The sequence below is a fragment of the Schistocerca serialis genome, chromosome 3, assembly GCF_023864345.2.
Source record: "Schistocerca serialis cubense isolate TAMUIC-IGC-003099 chromosome 3, iqSchSeri2.2, whole genome shotgun sequence".
Classification (NCBI taxonomy): domain Eukaryota; kingdom Metazoa; phylum Arthropoda; class Insecta; order Orthoptera; family Acrididae; genus Schistocerca; species Schistocerca serialis.
In genome coordinates, this window is record NC_064640.1 from 801,325,580 (window position 1) to 801,334,142 (window position 8,563).

Below are 8,563 nucleotides of genomic sequence, written 5' to 3' on the forward strand. Positions count from 1 at the left end.
TCCTTTCTCATAAAAAGCTGACCTTGCTGCCCCATATTCGTCATCTGAGGACTAGCTGCATGTGGAAACTTGACGCTCTCTGATTCCTTGCCCACATATCAAATGGTTCAAATGGCTCTGAGCACTATGGGACTTATCATCTGAGGTCATCAGTCCCCTAGAACTTAGAACTACTTAAACCTAACTAACCTAAGGACACCACACACATCCATGCCCGAGGCAGGATTTGAACCTGCGACCTGTAGGCTACTGCCCCATCTAATACACTCCGCACAATCAAGGAACTACTGTAGCATTTTGCTCTTCCTTCTGCTTCTCCTGGAAGGAATTCACAGTCCTATGTCGCCACTGCATCAGTCACACCAGGTTAACGCATAGTTTTCTTCTGTCTAACGAGCAACCCCCGTATTGTGGTTATGGAGTCTTACAGACAGTCATATCTTGGTTGAATACCCCCTCCTTATGGCCCTCTGTGCTATAGTCCGTGAGACGAGTGGTTGGTACTGACAGTTCCGGCGGGCAGACGGCGCTGTTGCCGAACGTGGCTCACAGCACGCGGCGCCCTGTATGCTACACGCATTCTCTAGCAGCAGAAATAAAAGCGAGACAAAATACAAGTCGTATTGGTGCGCGTGAATTTATTTAAAGTTGATGCTTGAAATATATTAACTGGAAAACTGATAAGAGCTATTTAGTACAAGTATCTAAGATGCTGAAACATAATAAAGTTATTTGTTAAACTTCACAACTGAAATGAAAACTATTTTCGCAAGTTGTTGAACATTAGCAGTTTTGGTTTCCATTGTTAAGTATTAGCATTATTAATTTGTTCTACTACAAGCTACAGAATAATTGGTCAGTGTATTAAGAGTTATAATCTGAAGAAAGTACTCACAATATGATGATCTGGTTGTAGATCGATAGCAAACTCCCTCCTTACATTCCTGAATACGTTGTAGTTACTGTAATGGAAAAACACCACTCACATCACTGTCAGAATCTGATTTGACATTGTCTTCCTCAGCACTATCACTGCTCTCTCCCAGATGTATAATTAAATTTTCGATGCATTCTTCCACAACCCCTTCGGTTTTGGCCGGCTCTCTGATGGCACTTGCAGTGCTGTTTACAATTTTAGCCCACGTCTCGCTTGTCACTTTATTGATAGCTGCTGGAAGGAGAGTTTCCACTTCAGAGATCGTGAATTTTTTGTTGTTTGCAGCAATGTAATTTTTTATCTGCGCCCACACTCCTTCAATTGCATTGAAGTGACAGTGGTATGGAGGAAGCCGAACGATTTCATGCCCGTGCCTTTTAGCAATTTCGTCAGTTACATATGTTGGAAATTGGGGTTTCTTTTGTGCCACAATTTCGAGCAGTTCCGCCTTCCTTAAATCGTCTCTGAAATCTACTTTTCGCTGTTTCAACCACTGAATGATATCGTCTTTTTTTGTTGCCAAGGTTGGTGCCTTATCGTGAACAACGGAATGATAAGGCGCATTGTCCATAACAACAACTGATGGACTTGTCAGATTCGTCATAAGCGATGTCTCGAACCATTCTTGAAATACTACACTGTTCATTTCTTCATGGTAATCTCCCGTCTTTTTTGACCGAAACATTTTCAAGCAGTTTGGCACAAAACCTTTCGATGTTCCTGCATGTAAGACAATAATGCGCCCTCCTTTGCCAACAGGCACTGCCATTGTCCCCTCGGGCGTTCCATCATTCCAGCCTCTACGTAAAGAATGGCTGGCATTGACCCAAGTTTCATCTAACCACACTATACTTTCGAATTCCACACCCATGATCCTGCGCAGAAATCTGCACCGCCATGCAACTACATCTGTCCTTTTCATTAATATTTTGCGTCCGTTAAACAGTGAATAGCTGAAGCCTATGTCTTTCAACACTGTACGCAATGAAAATTTGCTCCCTTTAAAAAGATCGTCTTTATGAAGCGACACCTGTAATTTAGATAGAGTGGGATGTTCCCTTCTCTTATAATAGCTGTATATATGACGACGAATAGCGTCTTTCTGAAAATCGTCCAAAGCTGTCACCTGCTTATTTCTCGGTCGCTTCTTTCCTGGTGTGTGCAGCTTTGTTGTGCCACTCTCGTCACAATCTACACTATACTGTTCTTTCCCTATCTTTACAACAGTGTTCTTACTTATTTTCAATGCTGCTGCAGTTCTCTTCACAACCTGAACAACAGGAATTAAGGGCCCACCTTTGTCCTTTTCTTTCTCAAATCCCTCACAGAGCACACGAATTCACGGGCCTGGGTGTGTAGCACACTTTTCTTCCTCCGTTTCACTTCTTGTGTTGGGCTGGTACTACCCGCCGCACTAGACATTGTTTACAACGAAACATAAACAAAGAAACACTAAAAACAACAAAAACGAAATAAACTGCGAATTCAACTTCAGACAAACGACGAACGACCGCACCGCCTGCACGCGAGACACTAGTAAGTTTCATAAGCGCGCGCGACCGGGCTTCAGAGCGGCAACGTGGCCCTTGCTACCCGCTCAAAGTCAGGCCGTCATTGGCTGCCTGCCTGCGGTCGCTAGGTAACGGAAAGACGCTACAGAGCTGTCAATACCAAAGACTCGTCTCCCAGACTATAAGTATGGAATTCTGGAGTCATAGCCTCTAATATTTGCGGATGGTGCACCCATGGTTGTATTGGTTCTCAGTTTTCACCATGAAAATGGTTTTTATTCTGAATTGTAAGGTTTCAATCTGCCTCCGGTTAGGGACGGAGCGTCTCCCATGATATGCTAGGTCTTGGAGATCCCAGACCTACCCCCTTGACCAGGCTATTTTGTCATCCCTCTTTCACTGTATTTTAATCGCTTTTAAATTCGGTTTGCCTCCTTTCTGCTGCACTCAGTTTTCTGTTCTGGATATTGCACTTTGATAGATAGCGCCCTTGACTGTAATGGATAAGGGTTGGGACAGGTGTGGGTGGGACATTCCCTGTCGCATGCAGAGCCCCAGGGATGCTCACTAGCTGACTTCTCTATGTCTTTCATCTTGCTTTTATTGTTGTCGGCACAAAAGACGTCCATTACGTTTTTAGCCTTCTCGCTTTTTCTGTTACGAATCTGTTGACTAGATCAGATAACGTTCTCGGTCGAGATCTACTTTTGGACGCACCACTCTTGGATCGAGGGACTGAGACCTTGCTGTCTGGTCCCTTCCACACAGTCAAGCAACCAACCTATCAGATCAGTGTGCAAATCTCTTTGTGGATAATCTGAAAAATTCAGCTATGGAAAAAGGTTTTGGCCTCAGCACCAGAAACTTTCCTTGAAATCCCGGAAGAAAGAAGTGAGTTGGATCGTGGAATATGAGTGTAGGCTGCTGACTGTCGTTTCAGCGGATTTCAAAACTCTAGTCAAGAGTCACTGTAAAGAAATATTGGCGCTGGTGTAGAGTTGTGGCTTGCCAAACAACATGCAATAGGAGCCACACATCAGAACAATGTACATACATTTTAGGGAGAGAGGTCGTAGAGATCGTAAAGATGTAACGTGAGATTTGTGTGTAACAATACATTAAGTTTTTGGTATCTGTGTAAAGCCTTTGCAGATTCGTACAGACAAGCACTCTTAGAAGGGGTTTCAAGAGTATATCTCTGTACCAAGGTTATTACTCTGGCCTCTGTGCTGGATGTGTCATTAATATATGCACGCAGACAGTAACATTCTCGTATCTAGCGAGATAACCACGTTTCTCCTTAGTTGTACGTATCGGTTTTCTGTTACCGTATTGTGTTGTCACATTTTGTGGATCAAAACTGAACTGAATTTTAGCCTTTCCAGTTGTCTTCAGTCTCCTGTTTCCTCATGCACGTACCAGTCCTGGGATTACGTGGCATTCATAAAGCCATCATCCTCCACACCGGTAGGTTACCCGACTGCTTTTGTACTACGTAATTTTTTGATTGTCCAAACACCTTGATAATGACGACATACAATAACGCTGATCGTGTAGTGTGCAACTCGCTGGCAACGAGACGCTATAATTGGAACAAGACCAGTTTGTGCTACGAGGGGGCGGCTGGTGGGAAAGCAGTGGAGTGTGACCCTTCGATGCGTAGTATCCTCGGGGTTTTGTTCCTTTTCTGTATATTTATTCTTCAGAGAATAATATAACACGGCTTCCGAAGCCTGTCACCTTGGCCCTCTTACATTTACACATTTCTCACGATCGCTCTGACGGTGTTTGGAATCCCAGAAACCCATGCTCCCAATGTGTATGGGGCGAGCGAGGGGGCGGGGGAGGGGGGGGGGCAATGGATATCAAACACTTCAAATCACTATCCGATAGTCCTGATTTGGGTTTCCTGTGGTTTTCCTAAGCCACTAGAGGCAAAAGCAAGGATTGTTCCTTTGAAGAGAACACAGCCTATTTCGTTCCCCATCCTTCCACAATCCGATCTTTAACGGATTTCGATTCCCCCCCCCTCCCCCAGAGGAGGGGTTTGGGGGCGCTGGCAGCAGTGTAATATGCCACTCTGTAGCCTACAGAAAAGTTATAAGCAAAATTAGGAGATATCATAAAAATAAAAACGGCGATAAAACGGTGACTGATTAAAACTGGAACAAAGCGTAAATTTGCGAAGAGAATATAAAAACAAATGGTTGGTGGTGCTGATTATAACACATAGTAAATAGACAGGCACAATTAAAAACAAGGCGACAGTCTGGTTTCTGTTCACAACAGTTTAAAAACACACATAGTGACAGTATGGTGTCCGTTCGCAACACTGACATGGGACACATAACACTGAACATGCACTTAAAACAGCACTATAGAGGAAACACGGTGGCAGATAGAGGGGGGGGGGGGGGGGGGGGGTAGGAGGACCGGACCGATGAGGGGAAAAAAGGGGGGAGGAGAGGAAAGGAAAAAAGGGGGGAGCCGATTGAAGGGAGAGGACACAGGAGAATGGGGGGCAGGGCAGATGTGAGAAGGAGTGGGGAACCCAGTGGAGGGGAAAGAAAAAGGACTCAGGGGGAGAGAATGGAGTCAAAGAGTAGTTAGGTGGAGAAAAAATAGGATGGAAGGGGAGGAGAGGGCGCCCAGGAAAAGGACAGAGGTGAGGATCATAGTTGATAGGAGGGATAAATGGAGGGAGAGAGGGCAGAGAGGGCATCATCTGGGAGGGGGAGTTGATGGAAGCCACCTTGGGAAAGGAGATGAAGGGTGTAGAGGTGGAGGGTAAGGGGGACACAACGGTTAAGGCCGGGCAGCAGGCAGAGGTTGGAGAGGAGAGGAGCAACCAGGGGATGAGGGGGATCAAGTCAGAGGAAGGTGTAGAGGACGCAGACATTTTCCTTGAAAAGGAGCAGATGGGGGAAAGGAATCAGGTCATAGAGGATCCATGTGGAGGACAGGAGGCGTATACAGAAGGCAAGGTGGAGTGCACTCGAGGATCTGGAGAGACTTATAGAATTTGGGGGAGGCAGATACTCTGGTGGGACTGGCATAGCAGAGGATGGGATGGGTTTAAGATTTGTAGGTGTGGAAGATGGTAGAGGGGTGCAACCCCCATGTCTGGCGAGAGAGGAGTTTAAGGAGACAGAGGCAGTTGTGGGCTTTGGATTGGATAGAGCAGAGACGAGGGATCCAGGTGAGGTGATGGTCAATGGTGAGTCCCAGGTAGGTGAGGTTGGGGGTCGACGTCAACGGGACGTTAAAACCTTATATTATTAAGTTCCTTCTTACGAATCAACTTCAGTTATTCGTCAGACGTGTTTAATTCCCTACTTTAATGACAAGAAAAAAAGTTGAACGCCTAAGATGCTCGGAAAGTGAAAGTATGAGCGAAATTCAATAAGTAAGGAAACACATTTTTTTTCTCGGGCAATTTCAGTTGAAAAACTGCCGAATTTGTTTTGAGACATCGCGGAATATTCCCACTTTAGCCCGACAGTTTCATGAAGCCCCAGTAGGTGGCAGCGCTATACGTAGCCTTCAAAATGGCGTCTGTAACGCAGGTACGTTTCAAGCAGAGACCTGTCATTGAGTATCTTTCGGTAGAAAACCAGAGCATCGCAGATATTCATAGGAGCTTGCAGATTGTCTACGAAAACCTGAAAGTGAACAAAAGCACGGTGAGTCGTTAGGCGAGGCCGCACTTGCAACTCCTACTATGTTGGAACGTGAGGGCACTCTAGTTCTAAGTGATTGACGGATCACAATCAAATACCTCACTGTACAACTGGACATCTCTGTTGGTAGTGCTGACGAACTCATTCACCAGTTGGGACATTTAAAGGTGTGTGCCCACTGGGTTAATCACCGCCTAACAGAATATCATAAAGAGCAACAAAGTACCATCTGTACAGAATTGCTGCCGCGTTACGAGGACGATGGAGAGGTTATTGATGCAACAAGCCATTGGTCCCGTCGTCGACAATTAGAGCGGTACAATGCGGGCATACAGGCCCTCCCAGTAAGGTAGCGTATGGCCGTCGCATTGAATGGAGATTATGTTGAAGAACAGGATTTTGTAACCACAAGAGTAGGGAATAATATGTTGCATCGGAGTTCTGGAAAAAACAAACCCGCTTTCTGAAAAGAAGCGTTGCATTATTTGTTAACCCCTGTCGTGTAAAGTGATCGTAACATACAAACACACACTCGATGACAATTACAAAGTATATTATATGTCTTAAATGTATTTTATATGAAAGGACGTATTAACATGATGTTATGAAGTAGTCATCTTTAATGTCAATGATTCAATACACAGCGAGATGGAGCGTTGGTTCAGAAATTGGACTCGGTATTAGGAGGATGACATTTGAATTCCATGCTCGATCATGTTTAGATCTTTCGTGGTTTTAATAAGCGGCTTAAGGAAAATGCCGATTAGGTTCCTTCGAGGACAGCACCCGTATTCCTTCCCAATAGGAGCTTATGTTTATAATTGTCGGCCGGCCGGTGTGGCCGTGCGGTTCTAAGCGCGTCAGTTTGGAACCGCGTGACCGCTACGGTCGCAGGTTCGAATCCTGCCTCGGGCATGGATGTGTGTGATGTCCTTAGGTTAGTTAGGTTTAAGTAGTTCTAAGTTCTAGGGGACTGATGACCTCAGTAGTTAAGTCCCATAGTGCTCAGAGCCATTTTTTTTATAATTGTTCGACCGACAATTAAATGTGTATAGAATATGTGACGTCACAGATATGAAAAAAAAAGTACGGTATAATACACTTAAAGAAGCTATGAGATAACTTTGAGCGAGATAGGTGCCTCATTCATTGCGTCACAAGGAAATAGGAAGACGATATTCTTAGCAATTACTGGGTCGTCTTAAAAATATTGCAACAGGTTTTCTGCACTGATTCGTTGATGTACTTGAGACCTAGAGCCATAGTTCCACTCCACAAATAAAAATGCGTCAAGTAGTGGGTGAAGCCGATGTCTTGTACCTCAGAAATCTAAGATTCATTTTGTTAATTACCTTGCAAGAGGTCAAACGTCCTCTTACGATTCTAAACCACTTGCAGACAAAATACGCGAGAAGGAGCCTGAATTTCAAAATAAAGCAAAATCTAGGGAGTCGAAATACAAATTATAGGAACATTCATCATGTTCGCCGCACTTGATACCTTCTGACTTCGAGCTGCTCACGCACTCGAAAATGTTTTCAGTTAAACGAGGATGCTATGACATCTCAAGATGGATATTTCGCAGACCTTCGAGAATCGCACTTGAAGGATTAAGTAACACAACAAAATTAATTCGCCAACTTCTAAGACACAAGAGAATTAAAGACATTAGCTGCCAGCGGGCACTGATTTATATCAATGATACCAGTAGAAAATTTGTCCTGCACGTGGGTTCGAACGTGGGTCTCATGCTTACTAGGTAGTTGCACTACGCCATTTAGACACAGTGGTCACCAGAATCTCATGGACTACCCTAGCATACCTCCAATCACATTCAAATTCTCATCGTTACTGCATACTACTGATATCGTGCCCCTACTCATTAGCCTCATTACTTGCAGCATGTCGCCCATTCCTGTAAGAGTTCGAGCTTGGTATGAATCTGTACTGAAAAGATCATTGGCCATCATTGCTTTAATTATATATGTAGTGTCTGTTCTTTCAGACATGTCCAAAAAATATACCCCACATATATTATCAGTTTTTCCCACTGATAAATAGTAGTAAGAATAGGTTTGTGTCATAAATAAATCAATCACAGAAATTGAAACTAAACTGTTTTATTTTCAATAAGAAAAAGATCACAAAAACGATAAAACTGTATTCAACCCATTAGTTTTTTTTTAAATACCCGGGTTTTTCCCAACCCTGATCAACATTTGTCCCCCCGAGTGGGGAGTGAAGTAGTCTGCAGTTGACAGTATTCCTTATTGGCTGTCCACACTATTGGCAGACGTACACAATGAACCAGAGGAAGTGGCGTAGAAGCAGGAAGAGGTGCGTATTTGTGTCATCTGGAGGCCGCTGAATGGGGCTGATTAACATCAAGCGAAGGGTTCTGCCTGTGTGGTGGCGGCCTCTCTCGGTATTTGTTG